This window comes from Artibeus jamaicensis, unplaced genomic scaffold, assembly GCF_021234435.1.
Source record: "Artibeus jamaicensis isolate MK-2021 breed Jamaican fruit bat unplaced genomic scaffold, CSHL_Jam_final contig_414, whole genome shotgun sequence".
Lineage (NCBI taxonomy): Eukaryota > Metazoa > Chordata > Mammalia > Chiroptera > Phyllostomidae > Artibeus > Artibeus jamaicensis.
In genome coordinates, this window is record NW_026521822.1 from 3,339,183 (window position 1) to 3,353,604 (window position 14,422).

Consider the following 14,422-nt stretch of genomic DNA (forward strand, 5'->3'; position numbering starts at 1 on the left):
GATCAGTAAATCCAGGAGCTGGTTCTTTGAAAAGATAACAAAATTGACAAGCCTTTAAGCAGGCTCATAAAAAAGAGAGAGAGAGAGAGAGAGAGAGAGAGAACCCAAGTAAACACAATCAGAAATGAAAGAGGAAAGATTACAATGGACACCACAAAAATATAAAGGATCGTAAGAAATTGCTATGAAGAACTGTATGCCAAGAAATTTGAAGACCTAGGTGAAATGGACAAATTTCCAGTAAAACATAATCTCCCAAAACAATGAAGAAGAAGCAGAAAGCCTTAACAGTACAATAACAGCTGATGAAATTGCAGCAGTAATCAAAAAGCTTCCCAACACATTGAAAGCCCTGGACTAGAGGGTTCCATGGGAGAATTCTACAAAGCATTTAAGGAAGTGCTAACCCCTATCTTTAACAGACTATTCCAAAAAATTCAAGAAGATGAAAGACTACCAAACTCTTTTTATAAAGCCATCATCATTGTAATCCCAAAACCAGATAAAGACATAACAAAGAAAGAAATCTTCAGGCCAATATCTCTGATGAACATAGATGCTAAAATCATGAACAAAATATTGGCAAACCACATCCAGCAAATACATTAAAAAGATCATACACCATGATTAAGTGGGATTCATTCCAGGGACGCAAGAATGGTACAATATTCGCAAATCAATAAATATAATTCAACACATAAATAAAAGCAAAGAAAAATCACATGATCATATCAATAGATGTAGGAAAAGCATTTGATAAGGTACAGCATCCATTTATAATAACACTCAACAAAATGGTAATAGAAGGAGTATTCCTCAACATAATAAAGGCCATATATAAGAGACCTACAACCAACATCATACTCAATGGACAAAAACTTAGAGCTTTCTCACTACATCAGGAACAAGACAAGGATGCCTGCTTTCACCATTTCTATTCAACATAGTTTTGGAAGTCCTAGCCACAGCAATCAGATAAGAAAAAGAAATAAAAGGCATCCAAATTGAAAAGGAGAAAGCAAAACTGTCATTGTTTGCAGATGACATGATAGTGTACATGGAAAATTCTATATACTTCATCAAAAAACTATTTGACTTAAGTGAATTTGGCAAAACAGCAGGATACAAAGTCAATATTCAGAAATCAAAGGCATTTTTGTACACCAGCAATGAAATATCAGTAACAGAAATCAGAAAAAATATCCTATTTGATACAACAAAAAGAAAAATAAAATACGTAGGAATAAACCTAACCAAGGAGGTAAAAAAACCTGTGCTCAGAAAACTATAACATTGAACAAAGCAATTAAGGAAGTCATAAACAAATGGAAGCATGTATCATGCTCATGTATTGGAAGAATTAACACCATCAAAATGTCCGTAGTACGCAAAGCGATTTATAGACTCAGTGCAATCCCTATTAAAGTAACAATGATATATTTCATAGATATAGAAGAAACATTTTAGAAATTTATATGGAACCATAAAATACCCTGAATAGCCACAGCAATTTTGAGAAAGAAGAGCAGAGTAGGAGGGATCACAATACCTGATATCCAACTGTATTACAAGTCCACTGTAATCAAAACAGCCTGGTACTGGCATAAGAACAGACACATGGACCAATGGAACAGAACAGAGAACCCAGAAATAAAACCAAGTCTCTGTGGTCAATTAATATTCAACAAAGAGGGCAGCAGCATAAAATTGAGCAAAAATAGCCCCTTCAAGAAATAGTGTTTGGAGATCTGGACAGCTATGTGCAAAAAAATGAATCTTGACCACCAACTTACACCATACAGAAAAATAAATTCAAGGTGGATAAAAGACTTAAATATAATCCGTGACACCATGAAAGTCCTAGAGGAAAACATCAGCAGGAAAGTCTCAGACATTCCACACAGCAACATCTTCACTGATATGTCCCCTAAAGCAAGGGACATAAAGGAAAGAAAAAACAAATGGGACCTCATCAAATTAAAAAGCTTCTCTATGGCTAAAAAAATAGCATTAGAATGAAAAGAACCAACTACATAGGAAAAGATATTTGCCAATGATACCTCGGACAAGGGTTTGATCTCTAAATATATAAAGAACTCACATGACTCCACTCCAAGAAGACAAAAAACCCAATTAAAAAAATGGGCAAAAGACTTGAACAGATACTTCTCCAAGGAGGACATACAGAGGGCCCAGAGACATGTGAAAAGATGGTCAGCATTTCTAGCCATCAGACAGATGCAAATTAAAACCACAGTGAGATACCACTTCACAGGGTTGAGAATGGCCATCATAAACAAATCAACAAACAAGTGTTGGAGATGATGCAGAGAAAAGAGAACCCTAATGCATGGTGGGTGGGATTGCAGACTGGTGCAGCCACTGTGGAAAACAGTATGGAATTTCCTCAGAAAACTAAAAATGGAACTGCCTTTTTACCCAACATTCCACTGCTGGGATTATATCCTAAGAGCCCTGAAACACCAATCCAAAAGAACCCATGCACCTCAATGTTCATAGCAGCACAATGTATAATAGCCAAGTGCTGGAAGCACCCTAGATGCCCATCAGTAAATGGGTGTATCAAAATGCTGTGGTACATGTACACAATAGAATTCTATGCAGCAGAGAGAAAGAAGGAACACTTACCCTTTGAGACAGCATGGATGGAACTGGAGAGCATTATGCAAAGTGAAATAAGCCAGGCAGTAGGGGACAAATACTGTATGATCTCACCTTTAACTGGAACATAATCAACAGAAGAAAAAAACAAACAAAATATGACCAGAGACATTGAAATTAAGAACAATCTAACAATAGCCAGAGGGGAGTGGCGAAGGAACAGTGGGTAGAAGAGTTTTCAGGAACTCAGGGACAAAACCACTGGGGAGGTTGGAAGCAAGGGAGGGAGATGGGATTGGCTGGGGTTGGTGGGAGTGGTGGAGGGAAAATGCTGACAATTGTAACTGAACAAAAATAGTTAAAAAAAAGAAATTGGTTCTATGTTTCACCCTACAATTAATCAGATAAACCCTGGGCAAAACACACATCTTTTCTTCCATTTCTAAACCTACAGAACAAGGAAATTAGAACTAGATGATCACTAAAGTCCATTTCAACTCTAAATTTCTGGATAGATCAATTAGAGAAACCCTCTAATCCCATTTAATTTGCTGAGCTGGAGTCCAGAGAGACCATAAAATGGAAATGTGCCCCTTGAAGAAAATAGAACAGAGAGTTATCTTTTCCAGTTTGTTAATGCTTACCTAAGTCTATACTGCATTAGAAATTCCAGTAGCTGTGTGATACTCTAGAATTTATTTTCACCTTCATAAATAAAACTATTCAGTTGAGCTTCATCTGCAAAAACTATCAACAATAGTTTTTGGATCTCTGAAAGGCCTACTCTAATGGCCCTAGGTGGTCTGTATGCATAGATTAAAAGTTAAGCCAGCTTCTGTTGGCTTTTATTTCTGTACTGCTTATCATAGCTATCTTCTGAAATTTAACTAGAAAAATTCACTCAAAGTAATAAGTTACTTTTAAAAAGTAAGAGTTTAAAACATCTGTTTTCCATAGCTATGCAAAAGTAAAATAGAAAGTGTTCATTTTTGGTAGGAGACTTGCATGAGGTTTTTGAAACAGTAGATCATAAGCAGGACAACTTCTCGCATCTTCAGAAATCTTATATAGAATATCGTTTGGCTTCTAAATCTGTGATGCCCCTTTAATGTTTGGTTCTTGATTTTCATAATTCACCACTATTAAACACAAGTGGTAATTTATGAAGAAATTTGGCTTTGAGAAGCTTACGTTCACAAAGATAAAAAGTTAAAAAAAAAAGCACATTCACCATTTGAATCCTATTGCTTAAAGTCATTGATTCTTTTTAGCATATTTTGGAATTATTAGTTATGTTAAATAAGGCAAAGACATAGAGGCATATGTATATAGGTATGGGAGTACTAGAAATTATTTTCAGAATTATTACAATAATTTAAAAGTAATCATAAATATTCAGAGAGGAAATATACAGAAAACTATATTTATAGAGGGGCTTGTACATTGTACGTGTGTGTATAAATAAAAAGTTATATGTAAATTTGTTAGGATTTTTGAAATTCTTACACAAGTCTTTTTTTTAAGTCTTTTAACATTAATACGGGATGTAGGGAACATGTAGTATCAGTATATCTTAGTTCTCTTGCAGGTTAATCACTAACGAACTTGATAGCTTTATGAACAAAGCAAAGTTAGAGTTTAAAATTCACACTAAATAATATATTTCATGTGATTATAGAGCAGTTAACTACCATATTTTGCCATGTATTATGTGTACCCACATTTTTGTGTGCATTGTACATGGGATTATTATACCTGTTATTATACCCAAGGTATGTAATCATTATACCCATGTACAATGCACATCTTTATTTTTCCCCAAAAAAGTTTGGGCAAAAAAGTGCACATTATAAATGACAAAATACGGTAGTTATAAAGTAGGCATTTTTAACTGTCTTCAATGAAAGCATTTAAGTTCTTGGATTAAAACTTTTCTTTTGCTTTTTTCTACTTTGCTTTTAAATTATTTTTAATCAAAATAATACATATACAGTCTCTAAAGTAGTCAAATTTATAGAAACAAAGTAGAGTGGTGATTACTGGGATTCTGGGTGGGGGGATTGTCTAATGGTGTAGTTTCAACCATTATGCAAAATGAAAAAGTTTTGGAGATTTGTTTCATAACAATGTACATAACTTATTGCTACTGAATTGTATGCTTAAAAATTATTAAGATGGTAAATTTTAGGTTATATGTGTTTTACCACAATAAAAATATGTGATATATATATACAAGTGGAATTAATAAAAAAATAGCCGTTCCTATTTTTTTAATTCTCCCCAGTCTGCTACTAGAGGCAGCCACATTTTCCCCCTCGTTTTTTTAGTTAATTTATATACAGTAAAGTTTTTCTTTTTGGTAAACAGTTCTACAAGTTCTGACAAACACAAACAGTGGTTGCACCACCACAATCAAGATATGAAACAGTCCCATCACCTACAAAAACCTCCCCTCTCTCTCAAGTGGCCTGGCAATCGTCTGTCCCTCTAGTTTTGCCATTTCTGGAATGTCATATAAATGCAGTCATAGTTTGAAGCCTTTGAGTCTGGCTTCCTTCATTTACCACAGTATATTTGAAACTCATTCATGTTATTACATGTGTCAACAGTTCTTTTTTTTTTTTGCCCAGAAGTATTCCCTTGTATAGATGTACCACAGTTGAGCCATTCTTCTGTTGAATGACATTCTGGTTGTTTATCATTTTGATTCATTATGATAAAGCTACTCAGTGTACAGATTTTCGTGAGAACATAAATTTCATTTTACTTAGGTTAATAACGGGATTTTGGGGTTTTATGGAAAGTGTGTCTATGTTTATGAGCAACTACTGTGCTCTTGCTCACAGTGGTTGAGTTATTTTGCATTCTTATCATCAATATATAAGCATTTCAATTGTTCTGCGTTTTCACCAACAGATGGCATTTTTAGGTTTAATTTTTAAAAATTTTTATTTTAGCAGGTGTATCTCATTATGGTTTTAGTTTGCATTTCTGTAATGATAATGGTGTTTATTTTTCCTATGCACTTATTTATCATTCATATATCTTCTTTGACAAAGTGTCTCATGCCCACATTCTTTTTAATTGTGTTGCTTTCTTGCTATTGACTTTTGAGCTTTTTATATAATTTTGATATAGGTCCTTTATAAGATAGGTGAGTTACAATATTTAAATATGATCAATAGTTTGTCTTTTCATTCTTGTAGCAGTGTCTTTTAGAAACAGAAATTCTTCATTTTTATAAAGTCTGGTTTATTGGTATTTTTCTTTTATGGATTGTGCTTTTGTTGTTGTGTCTAAGAAATCTTTGCCTAATCCAAAGTTCCAAAAATTTCTCCTGTTTCTTATAGAAGATTTATGGTTTTGGATTTTTCATTTAGTGCTATGATCCATTTGAAATTAATATTTCATATAGTGGGAGGAATGGATCAAGTAGGTATTTGTTTTGTTTTTGTGTATGGCTATTCAGTTGTTCCCATACTATTTGTTGAAAAGATTATCTTTCTGCACTGACATCTTCGACAGAAATCAATTTCCCACATATATGTGAGTCTATTTCTGACCTCCCTGTACTGTTTCATTACTTTATAGGTTTGGCTTTTACCAATACCACCCTACCTTGACCAGAGTAGCTTTACAGAATGTCTTAAGATTAGGTAGTGGGGTCCTTTAGCTTTGTTCTAAAATTATTTTGGTTATCCCAGTTCTTTTGCCTTTACATCTAAATTTTAGAAACACTTTGTCATTTTTCTACACAAAGTCTTACTGGAATTTTGGTTGGGATTACACTGAATCTGTACATTAGTTTGGAGTGGGTGAATTGAAATATTAACAGTATTGAGTCTTTTAAAGATGAACATGGTATATTTCACCATTTATATGGGTCTCTGATTTCTTTCACCAATGTTTTATAGCTTTCAGTACCTATTTTGTTAATTTATACCTATTTCATGTATTTTTATGATACTGTAAATGAAACTTTAAAGTTTCAATTTTTCATGGCAATATATTGAAATGCAATTGATTTATTTTCAATATTCAATTTCTGTCCTATGACATTGATAAACATGCTGCTTGTTAGTTCTAGTAGTTTATTTGTACACTCTTTGGGATTTTCTACATAGACAACCTGTAAACGGAATAAAGATGGTCTTATTTTTTCTTTCTAACCTGGATGCCCTTTATTTCTTGTGTGTGTGTTGCCTTATAGCCTGCCAGCTACCTCCAGTGTGCTGTTGACTGAGAGTGCTGAGTGGACGGTTCTGCTTTGTTTCAGTCTGAGGGGGAAGCCATTTATTCTTTTACTGTTAAGTGTGATATCAGCTGAATTTTTTGGTACCTGTCCTTTATCAAGGCCAATGATGAACACTTTCATACTTTTCTGAACATTTATTTTCTATTACATATGGATATTTAATTTTGTCAAATTGCTTTTTCTGCATCTATTGAGATGATTCTATAGTTTTTTTCTTTAGTCTGTTGATAGAGTGAATCATTAGTGTTTTGAAGAGTGAGTTTTGCATTTTCAGGATACAGGCCATTTGGTTATGATGTATTTATTATCCTTTTTATATATTGTTGGGTTCAATTTGCTAGAACTTTGTTAAGAAGTTGTACATCTGTTCATCAGGGCTGTTGTCTGTAGTTTTATTTTTCTTTTTGTTTTCATAATATTTTTGTCTGATTTTAGTATTAGAGTAATGATGGCCTCACAGAATGAGTTGGGAAGCATTTTCTCTTCTTCGATTTTCTAGAAGAGTTTGTGTAGAGTTGGCATTATTTCTTCCTTAAATGTTTAGTGGAATTCACTGGTGAAACCATTTGGGTTTGAGGTTTTTTGTGTAGTAAGATTTTAAACTACAAATTAATTTTAAAAATAGATATATTTATGTTATATATTTCTCCTTGGGTTTTTTGGTAGTTTGTGTCTTTCTAGAAATTTGTCCATTTTGTCTAGGTTGTTACATTTATTCCAATAAATATAATGTGTTGTATTTTTATTTTAATTTAGGTCAAAATATTCACTGACTTTTCTTTTGATGATTTGATCCATGGTTTGTTTGTTTGTTTATTTATTTATTTATTTATTTATTTATTTATTTTTAAAGGATTTATTTATTTATTTAGAGAGAGGGGAAGAAAGGGAAGAAAGAAAAGGAGAGAAACATTGATGTGCCAGAGAAACATCAATCAGTTGCCTCTTGCACCCAATTGGGGGCCTGGCCTGCAACCCAATGTACCCTGAGTAGAAATCAAACAGGCAACCTTTAGGTTTGCAGGACAGCACCTGACCCACTGAGCCACACCAGCCAGGGCCAACCTTTGGTTTATATAGCTATGAGTTTTATCACTCGGAAATTTGGAGACTTCCCTGATACTTTTCTGTAATTGATTACTACTTTAATACCACTGTGCTCATAGAACATATATTATTTGAATCCTTTTAAATTTATTGAGACTTGATTTATGGATCAGAATATAGGTCTATCTTGGTAAAAAATTCATTGTGTGCTCGCAACACATGTGTATTTTGCTGTTATTTCATGGAATTTTTTACAAAACCAGTTAGGTCAAATGGTTGAATCAAGTGTTCTATATTCTTACTGTCTGCTTGCTTATTCTTTTAATTATTGAAAGAATATATTGGAAATTCCAACTTTAATTGTGGATTTTTCTATTTCTCTTTGCAAGTCTATGAATTTTTGCTTTATGTATTTTGAAGCTCTGTTATCAGTGTGTAAACATTTAGGATTTTTATGACCTTGAGGAATTGACCCTTTTATTTATTATGAAATGATGTTTGGTCCATTTATATGAATAGTATAACCACTTCAGTGTTTTATGATTGATAATGGAATATCTTCTTGCATTCTCTTATTTTATCTATTTGTGCCTTTATATTTAAAATATATTTCTTATAGGCAGCACATAGTTGGGTCTCATTTTTTTAAATCTAGTCGGATAGTCTTTACCTTTTAACAAGGTGCTTAGTTGAGAACATTTACATTTATTGAGATTGTTGATATAGTTGGTTTAAATATATCTTGCTATTTGTGTTTTATTCTGTTCTTTATTCCTCTTCTTATTCTACCTTCTGTTAGATTGTATATTTTCTTACGATTATTTTTTCTCTCCATTATTGACTTATTAGCTATGACTCTTTTGGTTGTTTTATAGTTTGTAGCATACAGTTGACCCTTGAACAACAAGGGGGTTAGGGGCACAGACCCTTGTGTAGTCATAAATGACATGTAACTTTTGACTCTACAACAACTTAGTTGTCCCCTGGTATCTGGAGTATGAGTCCCAGGATCTCGGTGGATACCAAAATCCACGGTTGCTCAGGATCCCTACATAAAATGGGAAGATCAATTGAATGCATATACTTGGCCTCTGTGTCTGCAGACTCCCAACCAGATATCCAAAACAGTACAGGTCTTTTTTTTTTTTTTTAAAGTTTTTATTTACTTATTTTGAGAGAGAGGGGAGAGAGGGAGAATGAGAAAGAGAGAAACATCCATGTGCAAGACAGATCCTCAGAAACATCCAGGGACCTGGCCCGCAACCCAGGCATCTGCCCTGACCAGGAATCAAACTGGTGAACTTTTGGTTTGTGGGAATGATGCCCAACCCACTGAGCCACACCAGTCAGGGTGAAAACAGTACAGGTATTTATTGAAAAAATCCTTGTGTTAGTGGACCCGTGCAGTTTTAAACCATTTGTGTAAGGGTCAACTGCACATTTTTAACTTATCACAGTCTTCTTTCAAGTTAGAAGGCCTCTTGGCTTGTGTTCAATTTTTGTCATTCATTTGACTTTTACCATTTCTTACAGCATAGGTCTGCCAATGATGAATTGTTCCAGCTTTTATATGTCTGAAAAAAAATAAATTTCACCTTCATTTTTAAAAAATGTAGTATTATTTTTTTATCCTAACCCAAGGACATGCTTATTGATTTTAGAGGGGAAAGGAAGGAGTAAAGGAGAGTGGGGGGTAGAGAGACAGAGAGACGGAGAGAGACTGAGAAAGAGACATCGATAGGTTGACTCTCATATAAACCCGTAACCTAGGCATGTGCCCTGACTTGGAATAGAACCCACAACTGTTCGGTTTATAGAACGATGCTCCAGCCAATAACACACCAGCTAGGGCTCACCTGCACTTTGAGAGATATTTTCACTGGACATAGAACTGTAGGTTGACAGGTTTTTTAAATTTTTCTTTCAGCAGTTCAAAGATATTGCTGCACTGTCTTCTATCTAGTTTCTGTCTAGTTTCCTACCAGAAATCTGTCATCATACTTTGTAGCTTTGTGTATTGTCTACTTCTTTTCTCTGGATGCTTTTAAGACTTTTTTATCATTGGTTGTAAGCTATTTGATTTTAATTTACCTTGTAGTTTTCTTCAGAATTCTCTTGCTTAAGGTTTGTTTAGCTTCTTGGATCTATTGTTTTAATAAAATTTGAGGAAAATTGTAATTATTTCTTCAAATCTCCCTCTCTCCTTTCCTTTTCTTCTTTAGGGACTTCACTACATATATTTGTTTGAAACTGGCCCACAATTTAATGTTACTTTCTTTTTTCATTTTGCTCTTTTTTCAGTTTTATTTTGGATAGTTTTCATTGCTAATTCATTACTAATATTGCTTTAGCCCTATTTAACCTGCTATTAATTGTATGCGGTGTATTTTTCTTCTCAAACATTGTGTTTTTCATCTTCATAAATCCAATTTAGGTTTTCTTTATACCGTCCATACCTCTTCTTAATATGCTAATGTTTTCCTCTACATTCTTGAACATATCAAATATGGTTATAATAATTGTTTTAAGGTTCTTGTCTAGAAATTGTATCATCTTTGTCATATCTGGGTCATTCTGATTGATTGATATTTTTCCTCATTGGGAGTCGTATTTCCTTGCTTATTTGTATGCCTGGTACATTTCAATGGATGCCAGACATTGTGAATTGCTGAATGCTAACTGTATTTTATTTAATATCCTCGACCTTTGCTTTGGGACAAAATTAAGTTACTTGGAAACAGTTTGATCTTTTCAAGCCTTCCTTTTAAACTGCACACAAGACCAAAAACACTGTTCAGTCTGGAACTAATTTTCCCCACTGCTTTAACAGTATCTTCTGAATATTTGGTGTCCTGTGTCTTGGTGTTACAAGTCTTTTTTTACTCAAGCTGGTAGTAACACCAACTATCCCTGATCCTATGTGATTTCCAAAAATTGTTCTCCCTCTGTGGCATGGCTCTTTCCCCAGGCTCAGGTAGTTTCCTCCCATACATGTAGTGATAAGTGCTCAGCTGAAGACCGGGAACAGAGGAACCATCTGCAATCCCCATTCTCTTTTATTTTAAAATGGTTTTCAATCAGAGTAATACCTGTACATACCTAAAGATCAAATAAGAGTGGATAGAAAAAAAATATTAGTAGTTGCTCTTTTTTAGTCCCCCAGTGTATTCCTCAGAAGCAGCCAGTTTTCATTTTTATGTCTTCTCATATTTACCTACACATGTCTGTGTAATGTATTTATACTGTCATTTCCTCCTTTTTCAGTTTTAATATTTTTTAATCAAGCTACAACTGGTAGGTTAGGACTTACCACTTTTAAACCATTTTTACCACACATTTTTCTTCCCACCAATTTCCCAACACAGTTACCTTTTCAAAGTTAAACCAATAAAAATTAATACAATTACATAAATTTTATTGATAAGCATAGTATTTTTCTTGCTTTTGTTTTCTGTAAAATTGTCTTCAAAGTTAACTAATTGCTCCATTAGATTTGTCACATACCATTCTGTAGTTCACCGACCTCCTTCAGTTGCTCACATGTTTTAAATCATCTGTTTATTACCACTGAAGCTCTCTCTCCCTCCCAAAAGCTTCCATCTTCCTATGCCCCATTACAGACTGGGTGCTGCTTAGGCTTGCTTAGCAGTTACTGCCCTGAGATTTCCTTCCCCATCATCCTGTTGTTGATTCCCTACCTTCTCTCCAATGTTTGAGTCCCCAGTTCACATGTGCCATGTTTGTCTGTCTCCCCTTTTGGAATATAACGTTTCTTATTTAAAGACAGCTTTTTAAAAAAAATATGGGGAAGTACACTTAACCTGAGATTCATGGTCTTCACAAAGTTTTAAATGTACAACACAGTATTGTTGACTATAGGTACAAGGTTGTATAGAAGATCTCTAGAATTCATCTTGTTAAACCCTTTTTCTAGGTTTGTTTCTCTGTCTTAGTCTCTGAAATATCTGGAAATATTTTTATTCTACATTTACACTTAGATGATTTTTGGCCAAATGAAAAATCTTTTAATTAATTCCAGAATTTTAAGGACATTTTCACCATTCTTCTCTGGCAGCCAGCACAACAATTTTGATACTGTTTTTTTTTTTGGTTTTTTTTTTTCCTGTTTAGAAGCTTTTAGGATTTTCTCTGAGTGATCTTTAGTTTCAAGATAATGTGCTTAGGTGTAGGGCTTTTTTCCATTTTTTTGTGGTTGTCATGTTATATTTAATCTGGTGACTTGTGCCCTTCAGTTCCGGAAAATTTTTAATTTTTTAAATAATTTCTTTCCCTTTGCTCTGTGTCTTTGGAGTTCATTCTATTTTGATGTTGGATCTCCTAGATCCATCCCATATCCTCTTATCTCTCAATTCCATTTCTTTTTCTTTTGTTCTACTTTTTAGAAGATTTTTGTCAACTTTATCTTCCAACTTTTCTAGAGAAATCAAGGAAATTTAAAATAAAGTTGGATTTTCTTGTTTTGATTTCTTTTGAATTGCTTCTTGTTCTGACAGTATGTGGGACCCAACACTAAAACATTACTTGTTTATTTGTAAGTCACCTTTAACTAAGAATCCTATGGATTCACTTGCTAGACCTGGTAACCCTATTCCTAGTGCCTAGTGAGAGTAAACCAGGAAAGAGAAGTGACATGCAGTCCCTGGACAACAGTGATTTGTTAGATGCAGGGCAGTATGCTTTAGCCTTTTCCCTCACAGTCACTTCAGATTTGTAAAGAGTTTGGACAGGAGACAGAGATGATCCTATTTGAGTGATGGATTCCCCAGCTGTTACTGTATTGGTCATGTCAGATCAAACTTGAAAAACACATGTTACTGAATTAGAAACAGAGGCCCTGCCCTTGCTCCTCTTCTCATATCCTAGAATGCTGGTAATATGCAGAAGTGACTGAACTGGAATCCAGGTAAAGAGGCTTTTAGGCAAAACAGAACAGAAAAACAAATACAACAAAACACCCAATCTCCAATGTTCAGGCTGCTTCCTGTGCTCCAGATTCCCCACTGAAGTGAGACCTGATCTCTGCCCAGTGGCTGAAGATCATTATTATCATTCATGCCCTTAGGACTCTCTCCTAGAAGCGGAGTAGTGATCTCCCTGTTCGCTCGGCTGGTCTTTTGTTGAGCTCTGGATAGGCACTAGACCCAGATATTTTGTCTTTCAAAGAGAAGAATCTTTGAGAGTTAATTCTAGCCATCCGTGCTTCAGAAATTTCTGACCCATGGGTTTTCTGCTATGGAGCTTTCCTCCAATCCCTTTGCCTTCTTTTTAAAATTATCTTTTTAGTTTTTATTAAAAAATCTATTTTTAAAGGAAATTAGCACATTGATTTGAAATATATGAAAATAAATATTTTTGATCTTTTCTGTTGTATATCTTTTGGCTTGAAAATATTCTGGAAATATATATACACCAATGTTCAAGGACTTATGTACAATGACACTTAAAATTTTATTTAAAATAGCAAAAGATTAGAGATGACTATAATGTTCCTCTTATAGGTACATGGATTAAACAGACTGTTGTTGCTTGTATTTTGGCTTCTGTAGCTTAATACAATGGATGATCAGCCAAAATTAATGAAATGAAAATGAAACCAAGTTTTCTTTCTGTTTATGTTGAAGAACATCATGAATAAATAAAATCCAGTTAATTCAGTAATTTAAACTTCAGCTGGGAATTTTAAATTTATTTATTTATATGACCTTAAAGTTTTATATTTTTCAGCTCTTTTTTATAGCTTAAATGCCTTAATTTTTTTCCTGGTCAGTTCAAATACGTAAATAGGTTTAATTACAGATAGTGTTAGTGATAACTAACTTTTAAACATAGAAACTATTATGTAGTAAGTAATAATTCTGTCCAGCATTCATAGACATAGGGACCATATGCCTGCTCCGCTGTTTCTTTTTACTAAAAATGGGTACCTTCCTTGAGTAAATTTCTACCGAGATATTCATATTCATATATGTATGGATTTTCATAAATGATAACTATCCTATCAACTGTTACTTGTTTTTCAAAAACAAAGCTTTAAAGTCGGGAGAATAATATGAACCTTACAATAAAAATGTTATTGCTTTATAGTCAGTCACATTTTGGTTTTAACCCAGAAGAGAATTGCCCTTTCCATCATTTGCCACATTCTCCAAATTTGGTTCCTAATCGTTCTGTACAGTTTTTAAAACCAAATGCTCCTTCCCAGCATTGGGTCAACTTAAAAGAACGTCTGAAAGGCTCTGGTGGCAATAAAAATTTCCTAAATGAAAAGGATACTGCTTCGCGGAGAATGTTTGTTTGAGAGAGAAAAGACAATACTCTCTGTATATGTCTGTGTGTGTGCTTGTAAATAGAATATATATACATATATGTATATTCTATGGTCAAATTTTATGTTGGAATTATTTATCATTATGTAATCTGCCTATGGATTAGAAAACTAGTGGTCGTTTCTGGTTTTATAGTGTTTTGCCATTAGAG

At 33.9% G+C, this 14,422-nt stretch overlaps 1 protein-coding gene across 1 annotated transcript in view; it reads left to right on the forward strand.

The window, feature by feature from the left end:
• The window catches only part of TSC22D1 (TSC22 domain family member 1), a 165,662-nt gene that overhangs the window by 143,680 nt on the left and 7,560 nt on the right, over positions 1-14,422 (forward strand). The gene's annotated exons all lie outside the window — the stretch shown is intronic.